Raw genomic sequence first — 11420 nt, 5'->3', positions numbered from 1 at the left:
ATCTTAAGCCCCCCCTTATCCACTCCTCACTCCAGTTCCAGGCCCTGACAGATGAAAGTGAAAACGGATTACATCTTACATTTCGAATTTCTTTTATTATTTTATGGCTTTCAACCTCTTCTCAATATTAATTTATTATGATAATGATAAATTGAATTATCAATTTATCATGAAAATTATAAATCACAACTCGTAGCGTTTGATAAGTGACAGGACGCCGAAAATGTAAACAAACTACACATAGAAAAAGGAAACTATCCACAATATTCTATGAAATCCATAGACATTGATTAAAGCAATCTGATGACGTCACAAAACATCCGAAGACGTCATACTTGATGACGTCACAAATTGTTTATTTTTGGCACCATTCAAATTACTAGAATTGAATCCTTAATATCTCCCTTAAAATTTCTTAACAGATTTTAATAAGAATAGCACTGATCGGCTTATGATTTTTTAGATTAATTTATTAGAAAATAAAAAAAATCGATGATAATTGCCCATTAGATTCGTTATTTCAAACAATTTTTTTTTCACGTAGTTTTTTCTCCGTGGAAAACGTAGCCAGTGTTATTCCTGAAGTAGTTGAGTGATATGACTGAACTCCAAAGAGATTCCAAAAATAAGTCTTGCTGCGGCATTCAATACAGACTGTAGGCGAGTCATTTTATTCATTGGTAGACCAGGGCTGGTATTCTGAACGGAATTGCACGCGAAGAGATTTCTCTGCTGGCGTGAATTTAGTACGTAAATTCGCGTTAAAAATGCGCTTTCCACGCGCGTTTTCGCATTCAGAATACCACTCCGAGTAGATGCCATTACAATAATCGACTCTGGTCACTGCAAATGCATTTATAAACTGGCGGGTGGCATCAACCGTCCAATTTTTGGGTATTTATACATGCAATACGTGTGCAAGCAAAAATAGTATGTTTACTTGGTTCACCGAAGGGCACCAACACATTAACATGGGCTCTTCACCAAAAATAAACCACAAAAATATTGGAATTATAAAAATTTTGTTGCTTTTAATTGACAAGTATCTTCTTACTGTTTTTATGTATATTTTATTTTTACTTTTTATGTTTATTCATTTACATATGTTTTATTTTTCTTATTAATACTAGTATTTACACGTATCTTTAATTTTCTAATTATAAATGGTATATTCTGTAATTTATTTTTGTTTTCCAATTTTTAATTACTAACGATATATATTCAAATTTATATTTATGCTTCAATTTTTATTATTATCGGTATGTTTTCCAATTTACATTTTTGTTTAATTTCTTTATTACTAATGTTATATTTTATAGTGTGTATTTATGCTTCAATTTTTATTATTATCGGTGTGTTTTCTAATTTATAATAATTATGTCTCATTTCTTTACTATTAATGGCATATTTTCTAATTTATTTTTATTATTATTACTTGCATGTTTTCTAATTTATATTTATATTGATTTTTCTAATGTTATTATTTTTTTAATTTGTTAAGCATCATTTAATGAAACAAATAAAAAAACACATGTAAAAAATAAGGTCCTTCCTAAACACAGGAATTTCCTAGCTAGTCGGGACCTGAAACAAAGAAACTAAAAACTGTACATTTTAAAACTGTGAAATACATAAATAAATAAATAAATATTATAGTTACTGTTAGACATGATTTCAAACCATGCATCGCCATTTTAATTTTATGTAAAGATTTATAAGTTTGTTTTCTATTTAAATGCAGATTTAAAAAGTGCGTAAATATAACCACTGAAACCAGACAATCGTAAGTTCTCTTATTCCAAGAGCCGAGACTTCCATTCCACACTCCCTTCTCTAAATTTCTCAGCCTTTGTTGAAATATTTGTCAATGATAGATAGCAACTAGTTAGTTGCTAAAGCAGTGTACCTGTAATTTGAATCATAGTCTAAAAGTGTGACTTTGCTGTTTTGAGATGCCATTGAAACATAAGTAGATTTAGGTCACTGCAAAGAAAAATGATAATTACTGCATAGAACATAATACGTACATATTTACTGCACGTTATGTGTTATGTACCTACATCGTCTGTAATAGATTACTTTATCTCATAAGATAAAGAGTAACCGATTATATTTTATCTATTTATTATATACACTGACCCAACTGATGTCTCCTGTCTCCATCGTATTATTTTGTTTTATTATTTTTAAATATTTAATTTTTATCTATGTTTTGTTTTTTTTAAACATTATTTTACTCTATTTGAATCTTTTTTAGTTTATTTAATTTTATTGAATTAAACTTATTTTTTTAAATTTCGTTTTATTTTGTTCAGTTTTTTTCTATTTCAATGTTTGTTTTTTTTATTTCAAATTATATTTATAAACCCGATTTTAGATTATAGATTAGAGTAACCGATTATATTTTATCTATTTATTATATACACTGACCAAACTGATGTCTCTTGTCTCCATCGTATTATTTTGTTTTATTATTTTTAAATATTTAATTTTTATCTATGTTTTGTTTTTTTTAAACATTATTTTACTCTATTTAAATCTTTTTTAGTTTATTTAATTTTATTGAATTAAACTTTTTTTTAAATTTCGTTTTATTTTATTCAGTTTTTTTTTTCAATGTTTGTTTTTTTATTTCAAATTATATTTATAAACCCGATTTTAGATTATAGATTAGAGTAACTGATTATATCTTATCTATTTATTATATACACTGATCAAACTGATGTCTCCTGTCTCCGTTGTATTATTTTGTTTTATTTTTTAAAAATTTTAAATTTTTTATCTCTGTTTTGTTTCTTTTTAAACATAATTTTACTCTATTTGAATCTTTTTTAGTTTATTTAATTTTATTGAATTAAACTTTTTTTTTTAAATTTCGTTTTATTTTATTCAGTTTTTTTTTAATTTCAATGTTTGTTTTTTTATTTCAAATTATATTTATAAACCCTTACGGGTTACATACATTATTTAAGAAAATATTTTTAATTTTTAAATTAATATTCTACAGTAAATGATAAAATATTTTACATCTTTTGTAAATGTTGTCTGAGTCTTTTATTTAGTTTTGTTTGATTTTATTGTATAATTTCAGTCACTGCTTTATTAGTCTCGACTGTCCTTGTCTTGTTTTAGTAGTTTTTATATGATATTGTTCTAATATTCTCGTATTGTGTCCATGTTTACTATATTTTTTTCAAGTTAAAACTAAAGTTCTTTGTTTACAATTACATCAGTGGCTAATTTATGAATAAATTTTAAGGATTCTAGTTTAAAGAGTTCAGTTACATTGAATTGCTTAGTTTGTTTAAAGAGTTCTTAAGTTGTTAGTTTATTTTAAGCAATGAAATATAAAAATAGAATAAGCAACTTAAAAATATTTTTTAAAACAATATTTTAGAAAAATGGCATAAATAGAGATAAAAAAAGGGGAAGATGGTTGCATTCGAAATTTTTTTCATTGTAAGCAAATGAAATGTTAACTAACCTTAGGGTGAGAACATAAACTATATTTTTATTTGAGTTAATTTCATTTTTAATACTTTTTACATTAGCTGTATCGGGGCGGGTGAAGAATTGTGTGTGTGAAATAGAATCAGAATCCAACCATGCGCTTTGGACGCAATGTCACAAGTCACTCTAATGTAAAAATCTTGAAAAAGTAAATCGAGTGGAGAAAAGCACGTCTCGCAGTGTAGATGTTGGCGCTTACGCCTTTGATATATTGTTTATTTATTTATTTATATTTTTCTCTTACAAACTACAATTAATAATAAAAATAATGTAACCTCATTGGAGTTACCCGTGCCGAGGACACTTAACAATATACTTTTTTGAAATGTTTTTACATTTCAGAATAAACAAAAAAGATTAACTTAATAAACAGAGATGATGAACAAAATATTCACAGTTTTGAAAAGTAGGTATATATGTACATCTATATTATTTATATTACAAAACGTACAATGAAAATAACAAAAACCTAACATATGCTATACACTTGTGGAGCGGTTGATTCAATATTGGTTTGGGCGAATGAGACAATCCATTTTACTTCTACTTAGCTGCATTGTCCATTTTTTTGGGCCTTTTTAAACATTTTCTCGTTACTAATTGTTTTTATAGATAGTGGAAGTAGGATTATAGATTTTAATTGAATAATACTCAAAATCCCTTTGTCCGAAAGTGGTATTAGTTTGTATTTGTTTAAGTTGTCTTTGTGTTTAGGATCTAGTGATTATATTATTTGTTTGTGATGTATTGTAGGGGTTATGTCTTTCATTTGAGTAAGAGTAGTTTTTGAATCTGTAAGTGAGTATTGTTTTAGCGTATAATTTTTTTGGTGTCATAAGTTGTGATTTGTGGAATATTTCTTCAGGAGATGTCTGTATTGGGACTCTTGAGTATTATTTTAATTATGGATTTTTGCAACAAATACTGTATCATGGGTGGCAGGCACAAGCCATCTATTAATATCATTTTCCTTATCAAACATTAAACAATAGAATATTATATTACGGTATGTCATTAAACCGTGTACTTAAATGATATAAATGTGTGATTGAGTCAGCAAAGAAAGATAAATACGGTGTCTGAATCCTTACCTTATCTGTCCATATAAAGGTTTAATATCGATAATGTCTTTTTGTTACTCTACGATTTGTTTGTGGACCCGACGCCCAAGACGCAAACTATTGGGCCGCCGACGCGACGCTGGGTATTTTAAATAGGTACTACACAGTCCCACGACCCGCCTTATTTTTTTCAAATATTTTACAATTCAAACCGAAGCGACATGCGTCCAGCTCAAAGTGTTTCTCCAGACTATTAAATTTATATGTTGTCAGAATTATTTTAGGAGTTGTGAGTCAAAACTCGCAATATTAAAATTTTGAAAAAATCATTAATGTTATATGCACCTACTATGGGGAACAAGAAATCAAAATGACATAAACCGACTACAAAGATAGCAAAATGAAATATTAGTTAATATATGATCTCTCTTGTCTAACAGCAACTAAAGAACTCTTTAACAAACTAAACAATTAAATATAACTAAACTCTACGAAAAACTCTGAAAAATTACACTGCTGACAAATTTAAAATAAACCTAAAAAACCCATGATAACTTGAAAAGAAAAATGTATAAAAATTGGTGGACCAATTGCAGTGTATCCTCATCATTTTGTTGCACCAAGTACCAGTCCAGGGACTATGAAATGTAAAATCACCCTTTTTAACAAATATTTCATACTAACCATGTCGGGTATCGAAGCCGAGATCTCTTGCATCGTAGGCAAACGCGCCGACCACAACACCACGAGACAGACGACAGTAAAAAATAAATAAAATGGAATAAAATCAAATAAAATCAAATATTTTAAAACAAAATAAAGTCAAATAAAACATTTTAAAGTGTAATAAAACAAAATCATGTAAAATAAAAAAATAAAATAAAAAAAACAATAAAATAAAAATTTAAAAAAAATAATAAAATAAAATAAAATAAAATAAAATAAAAAGAATTAAAATAAAAATAAAAAAATAAAAAAAAAATAAAAAAAATGAAATAAAAAAAATTTAAAAAAACTAAATTAAATTAAATTAAATCAAATTAAATTAAATAAAATAATAAAATAAAATTTATTAAAATTAACTCCCTTGGGATTGAAATCCAGACTGTCTTCAACTTTATATTCGTTATATTTGTTGATTATTTTTCATAATATTAGTTTTGTCATAACACGCACTCAACTATATCTATGTATTTCATTCGTCATTATCACAATGTGTAATATCTACGTTACGCAAATAATGCATAAATTATAGTGGACAATGATTTCCTTTATTGTACAAGTCTAAAGTATATTTCTATGCCATAATTATTACTACAAAATAATATCAGCTTACTCATTGTTAGTTTTGAAAACTCCGTTGTGTAAGCAAATTAAAGATGAATAATTTTATAAAGCAATTTAATAAATTATTTAGCAATTCTCAAGCCTTTTGTAGGCATAAATTAATGAAAATTATCTTCATCGTTTTTACACAATTATCCGTATTGGAATTCTCCGTATATGTATCGTTTTTGAAACGTGGAAGTTAATATATATATATATATACAGTGGTGCCTCGCATAACGAACGCCTCGCACAGCGAACGCTGCACACAACGAACTTCCTTTTCGTTCATTTCACGATTCATACAACGAACTTCGCTTCACACAACGAACTTCGCTTCACACAACGAAGTCGCCCACTTCACACGATCACTGCCGATTTATTGCATCCTTCCGCGCAGGCAGTCGTTAGTCACTGAGCAGTACGCTTAACTTACGCACGTGTCGCAGCAATCGTTGAAGAGGATGTAGAGGAGCTTATTGAGGAACACAAAGAAGAGCTGACAACTGAAGAGCTCCAAACACTTCTGGCCCAACAACAGGACAATGCTCAAAGGGAAGCGTCATCTGATAACGAGGAGCAACAATTAAACAATCAACCAATTCCAACTGCTGACATCAAGAACATCCTGGTCAAATGGAAAGCAGTTCAGGAGTTTACCAATGCCCACTATCCGGATTCCGCTGAAGCAAACAGGATCAACGACCTGTACTCCGATACTCTTGTCCGTTATTTCCGGCAGATGTTGAAGAAAAGAGAGAAACAAACGACTTTGGACAGGTTTTTCACTGCACCATCGGCCAAAAAGCGGAAAATGGATGAAGATGTGCAAGATTCGATTATTTCTTAAAATTAAAAAATGTGTGTTTTTTTCATTATGTTTTTAGATGTATCTAAATAAAAATAATAACAAAAAAATTATCTTTTTTTTATGTCATCTTACCATATTTTATGCTACAGAACGAATTATTTTTTTTAACATGTATTGTTATGGGAAAACGCGTTTCACATAACGAACTTTTCGCATAACGAACTTGCTCCTGGAACGAATTAAGTTCGTTGTGTGAGGCACCACTGTATATATATATATATATAGTTGGATAATTTATATAGCGCCATTTTTGTGAAAATCACCTCAAGGGCGCTGTACAATTAATAAATATCCCAGTACGTCTTGCAGCTACAGAGCGCATGGACGGTTGGGATTCTAGTTCCTCGTTTTCAATTAAGATCAATAAAAAATTATAACAGATAGGAGCTAGATTACAGGACGTCTTGCAGCTACAGAGCGCATAGACAGTTAGAAATTTATCCCCCATTTACATTTTAAAAAATGACAAATAAATTTAGTGTATTAATGATACTAAAAAAAAATTTAAAAAATGTGATCAGTCTTACGCTTCCGATGCCAGTCCAGGAGCAATGAAATATTGCAGTTGAACCTCAAGTAGAAAAAAATATGAAAAGCTTCTTAATTATGGTTTTATCTGTAGAATTTTTTCAAATATGTACGTAATGTAATAGTACGAAGTTCTCAAAAAATATTGTAAAAGCTTCGATAACAGCACATTCTCTGAAAGCTTAGTGAGATAAGCTAAGTTATCACATGTATAAATTTTCTACCTAAGACCGGCATTTAGGCACCCATAACTTTATTTTAAAATGGTGATCCTAGTCGCGGAGGAGATTTAAAAAAAAAAAAAAAAATAAATTATTATTAATATTTAAAGCATTAACTTTGTGGTCAAACATTTTACTAAATTAAATATGTGTACTTTTCTATGGCTACCGGTTTCGAGACGAACCCGTCGCTTCGTCAGGTGTGGTGAAGATGTATAGTGAGTTATGCATGTTGGTTTGCATGTTGGTTTGCATGTTGGTTTAATTGGTGTCCTGACGAAGAGACGAGTACGTCTCGAAACCGGTAGACATAGAAAAGTCGGTAAGTGGTTATATACAAATATTTAATAACATTTAGTATTATGTTTTTATTGGTTAGAACACAATAAAAATAAACAAATTTTAAGTTGTATCATGCAAAAAACTCGATATATGTATTTTATTTTTAACCTTAAAAATAAATATTTGAAATATAGAAAATTCCTCATAGAAAGTACACCCGTTTAGTTTGACGATGTCAGTAATTGTGTGTGTATTCGTATGTTCATTATTATATTTTTGTAAATTTTACATTATTTTTATATGACTTTTTTCTTTCCTTATTTATTAAATTTAAATTTGTCTTGTTTCTATTAACTTTATTTTTATAACTCTAAAAAAGTATTTGTATTTTAATTTTATTTGAAACTTCTAAGTGCCTAACAATTGTCAATTGCTTTTATTTTGATACCGATAATGTACTTAATCGATATCTTACACCACTGTGGAAAAATTTTATTGACTTTTTTCACAATTTTCGTTAATATGTATTCTTTTTCTTTTTTATACAATGTATGTGAAAACTGTTGTTTTTTTCCCAAATAAAATAAAAATAAATAAATAGATAGTTTAAATAATATACTCCATTAAATAATTACGTTCTGTGTGGTAAACCCCTGGTTTTTTTATGCGAACGAATCATACATATCTTCGTACGCAAATTGCGAGAAATTAATATTAAATTTTATAAGTAATACGCGTCGCCATATTGGAACAATGACCTTATTAACTTATTAATTATGAAATAAGTCAATTGTCATCATGGCTAACGATATTGCGTACAAATTTGTATACAAGGGGCGATCAAAAGTCAAATCTTTGATTTGTAACTTTGTCGTTGCGCCAGCAATATCTGTTAAGTGATTTAAAAAAAATAAATATTTTTACTTCTCTTTGAGTTTAAACCATTTTGTTTCAACAAAATAAAGTTATATATTTTGTCAAAATAAAATTACATATTTATCATTTTTGTATTTAAAAATAACATCCATCATTAAAAGATACATGGTTTAAATTATCTCCTTAAAAAATTCAAGATGTCACTTAACAGATATTTAGCTTTTGATAGTCCTATCTAAATCAAACATAAAATATAATATAAGTGTGTATGACATTTTATATATTTATTTATTATGGAAATCGAAGTCTTTTTAATAAACGCAAAGTACAAGTAAACAATTTTAAAAAGTAAGACCAATCACAGATTTACATTAATTTATTATGAATACAGAAAGAGAAGGGGAAAATATAAATACTAGAAAAATAAATATTCTAAAAACGAAATAAAAAGTACAAAAAAGCGAAAAAATATGGTGTGGTCCCAACTCTACTTTCCTCCCCTCTCTTTACGTTCCATGAACATTTTTATAAATTTCTAAAAATTCACAACCAACAATAATTCATTAGGTATATGTAGTAGAGAGTTCTTCCAACCTCTTTCACAACACGGACTATCTCATCGTTCTAGTAATGAAAGTACCCTTTTAATACCCTGTCATCGCTCTAATTTTCTTGCCTCCTCTTTCGCAGTTGTAGCCGCTCGATTGTGGAATAATCTATCTATTTATTCTTTATTTACATATAAGTCAAGATTGAAATGTCACTATCTAAATATTTAAATTGTTCCTTATTCCTTATTTTTTCCTTCCCATCCCCTCCCCTCTTCATAGTATCATGTTAATTTTTCATATATTTTTATTTTGTTAATCTTTGTTTTTAATTTTTGTATGAAATTGTAAGATTCAATATGTCCATGTATTTGTAATTTTCTTAAACTGAACGGTTTGGGTAGGTAGGAAGAAATTGCCTTAAGGCAATATGCCCGCCCTTATATGTTTATATATTGTATATGTATATAAAGTGTTAAATAAAATTAATAAATAAATAGATATATGTAAAAGTAAAAGTTAAGCAGGAGATAAATTTAAAATGTCTTTAAAAGATCTGATAAAACTATAGTATTCACAGTAGTAATACGTTGATGTCACTAAAACAGTCCTTACAGGTAGTCTGTATTCTTCGAAGAGTGCTACTTTTTATATTATTATTATTATTTTTATTATTAATTAGTCTGTGAGCTCAGAATGTCAAAGAGTACAGAATAACGAGCTCTCCCAACAAGTTCTGGGCCCTTATTACAATGGGAAGTTAACATGTATCTTCAATTTTATCTACAAAGCTAAATTAAGTTTTCTATGTGAAAAGCAGAAAATGCATACATTTTTTTCTTTTAAACATGTTCAATTATAGGTTACCGAGAAGATACTTGAAATATTCATGGAAATATACTCATTTTCGTACACAAATAACAATTTTTCTCTATACACAGTCTAAGATAGCTCTATTACCTTCCCATTGTAATCGAGGCCCGGGGGTGCTATTCTCAACCGCTCTCGCGGCCCGAGAAAACAGTTTTTCTCCTATATTTTGTATTTAAATACGCGAGATAATACGGCCGCGAGAGCATTTGGAATACCACCCCAGGGCTCTTATATAGTAGGCATATACATAAACCAATCCACAAATTACGTTTAGATGCAAATTAAGGCTCTTATAGATAGTGAGTCCGTGTCTGGTCGGGAGAAGAATACAGTTATGTAAGTGAAATAGAATTAGGATGGTTAACATGAGTCACAGAGCGTTTGTTTCGTATGTAACCAAAACGAGAGCTAACGAAGTCTTGATGAACTAAGGAGTCAGAATTTTAGACGAGTATTTCTAACCGACAGATACTCTACAAAACAAAAGTGTAGAGAATAATCCGCATCTTGGGCTTGTCCCTGTCTTGGGCTGTGAATGTGGTGGAGATGATCATCAATCGACCGAACACATCCTGTGGCACTGTGTGTTATTGGATGATGCCAGTGGTTGTATTCTGAATATTTTCTACCCCTACCAGTATCCGGCGCCCAGATCAGAGATCCACACTCAAGTCTGCTTCGTACTAGTGAATTATAAAAAAGCCCAAGAACACGAGTATTCAAGAACACCTTAGCTGTTCGGAGAATAAGTCCTAACATTTTGCGCGCATTCTCACAGACAGTCTTTGTGAGTATGAAATTTCGATTTAGCTTCTAACAACTCCCAGGTCTATGACAGAGTTAGTTCTCTTGTGTGAGTGAATACAGTACCGCAACGAAGGAGTCATAATGACTGATGAGGTCCAAAGCTTTGTTCCTGACCAGAGCCGGAGCGCCGCTCCATTCAGATAAAAAGTGCCGGAGCGCCACGCCGCGCCGCTCCGGTGCGCTCCGGCCAGACTACGCATTTGTATGTATCCCTAGAATCTGGGCCATAGCGAAAGGCAATTTTTTTTATATAAAAATTCCTATTAGGGGGAGAATGATAACTTTAAAGGGGAGATAATATTAATACACTGAAAACGTGAAATACTAACTCTTAACCAATTAATGTTGATTATGCCACGTCTACTAGGTATGTCCTATAAAGGAAAATGCATCTATCCATCAAGCTGGCTATGTCAATTAGGGTGTGTTCTAATTAATTCATGCCTCTGTGAGCAGAACTGAAATACCCCCCAAGGTGCGGCCTGATTCGTATACACGATAGTACCTGCATAAATCA

The sequence above is a fragment of the Micrasema longulum genome, unplaced genomic scaffold (genome assembly GCF_059751315.1).
Source record: "Micrasema longulum isolate JH-2025_06_02 unplaced genomic scaffold, ASM5975131v1 h1tg000039l, whole genome shotgun sequence".
NCBI classification, from domain to species: Eukaryota; Metazoa; Arthropoda; class Insecta; order Trichoptera; family Brachycentridae; genus Micrasema; species Micrasema longulum.
This window is presented reverse-complemented; position numbering follows the sequence as displayed.